Source organism: Mastomys coucha, chromosome X, assembly GCF_008632895.1.
Source record: "Mastomys coucha isolate ucsf_1 chromosome X, UCSF_Mcou_1, whole genome shotgun sequence".
NCBI classification, from domain to species: Eukaryota; Metazoa; Chordata; class Mammalia; order Rodentia; family Muridae; genus Mastomys; species Mastomys coucha.
Genome location: NC_045030.1, coordinates 75902966 through 75905019, shown reverse-complemented (window position 1 = coordinate 75905019; position 2054 = coordinate 75902966). Strand labels below are relative to the sequence as shown.

Sequence of the window (2054 nt, the reverse complement as noted above, 5' to 3'; positions counted from 1 at the left end):
CAAAAAAAAAACAAAAAAAAACAAACCAAACTCCCTAAAACAAAATAGCTCAAGAAAAACAGGGCTGCTCTGGGTGTGCTAGGAGAGACAGGTAAATCTCACCCCTAGCACAATTGCATCCTGTAATACCTCTGCTTCACTCTGTGTAAAGGCCTTATATGTTTCTAAAAGGAAACCCTGCACAACTTTCCAGGAACCCCCAATATGAGATGTAAGAACAGGCCACTCATAACCCCAGATTCATAGACTCTTAGTCTCTATGTAGAAGGTAATAGTATGAAACATTAGGGATTTTAATAGACCTGAGAACAGAGAACCCTCAGACTGTAATGTATCTCCCCTGAGAAAGCACTATAGATTAACTGGAGCACAGAAAGGAGAACTGGGTGGTATTTGGAACCTCTAGTTTACAGACAAGCAAAGAGCAATTGAATGTCACAGATTCTAAACCAGAGCCCCTTCTAGATGATAGATTTCAAACCAGGCAGAGCACTGACAAAGACAAGTAAGTGTCCAAGCCCAGGCAGCAATGACACAAGAGCAGCCTGTCCCTCCTGCCTGAACAAGATTCATAAAGAAATAAGCATGAAAAAGGTATCAAAAGTCACTCCCACATAAAAAAGTTGTAAGGAATTCAAAAAAGGAAACAATTGGGTAATAGAAGCTGGACTTCTTCAAATCTATCTTGTGTTCTAGATTGTTTTGGAACACTTCTTCTTCTTCTTCTTCTTCTTCTTCTTATTATTATTATTATTATTAAAATTTAAATTTAATATTTCCTCCTTTAAGTTTTGGATAAGTTATCTCTACTGAGCCCTGGATGTGCTGGAACTTGCTAGGTAGATCAGGCTGGCCTCAAAACCACAAAGATCTGTCTGCTTCTGTCTCCTGATTGTTGGGATTAAATGTATGAACCACTAGGCTTGCCTCCTTTGGAACCTTATAACTAACATATTACATAATTATAAAACGTATTTTGAACAGGGTTTAGATATATATACCTGGCTGGTCTAAAATTTGCTATGTAGACCATGCTGGCCTTGAACTTATCCTACCTCTGCATTTAAGTACTAGGATTACAAGCAAAGTGGCTTATGCGTGACCTAAAATTTAAACTTAAAATGTAATATCTGATTTCCAGGTGTGCTGGTGCATGTAAATCTTTTTAAAAAGTAATTCCTGGTTAACAAAAGACAAAAAACAAAAACAAAAATAAAAAACAAATGAGCCTAAATGCACATCCAACCAATAGCATTACTCCAAGACAGGGATTGAAAGCACAGTGTCTCAACTACACAACTTAAGGACATACATCCTCAGTGTGAAAAGACATGTACAAATGTTAGGTCTTTAACAATCCTACATAAAAAATTTTTAAATATTTTATTTATGTGTGTAGGCATTGTGCATCAGCAACTTGTGATTTCCCAAGAGATGCTTCTTTTTTAAGATTTATCCTCAGAAGATAGAGATGTCAGATTCCCTGGAGCTGGCTTATGGACTCCAGTTCTGAGACACCTGATGTGGGTTCTGGGGTTTGAATTTGGATCCTCTGGAAGAGCAGTAAGTGCTCTCATTCACTTCTTCAGCTCAAATATCACTAATTCTGAAGGTCATTTCCTACTAGTTTCAAAGCAGAGAACAATTCTGAGGTGTAGGTTGTAGTAATGGTTTCTTAAGTTACTGTGAAGCTTGCTTCTTCTCCTCCATCTGAAGAGCAGCCTGACCTCTTTTTCTATCAATACTGAGTACTTTCTGCTCAAGTTGAGAGTGTTCTGCTTGAGTTGATATACCAATAAAGATTTGCTCAGAAGTTGCTGCTGACCCAGAACTTGCTCTTATTTCTATTACTTCTGCCAAAATATGCCTCTTGTACCAGTCAGACTTTCAGATCAGCTGTTAATTTACAGAAAAAAGGTGATAATTAATACAACTCAGAGGGACAGGTTAAATTACATCATAGGCTAGTCACCAGCAATGTTTGAAGAGAGGGGAAGCCCAAAGAAAAGGAGTTATTTCTCTTTTTTAAATAAAAGTGCAAGGAAAATGAAAGG

The 2054-nt window shown here is 37.5% G+C and overlaps 1 protein-coding gene across 1 annotated transcript in view; it reads right to left on the bottom strand.

The window, feature by feature from the left end:
* LOC116093167 (medium-wave-sensitive opsin 1) overlaps positions 1 to 2054 on the bottom strand; it is a 26560-nt gene that overhangs the window by 22073 nt on the left and 2433 nt on the right. The gene's annotated exons all lie outside the window — the stretch shown is intronic.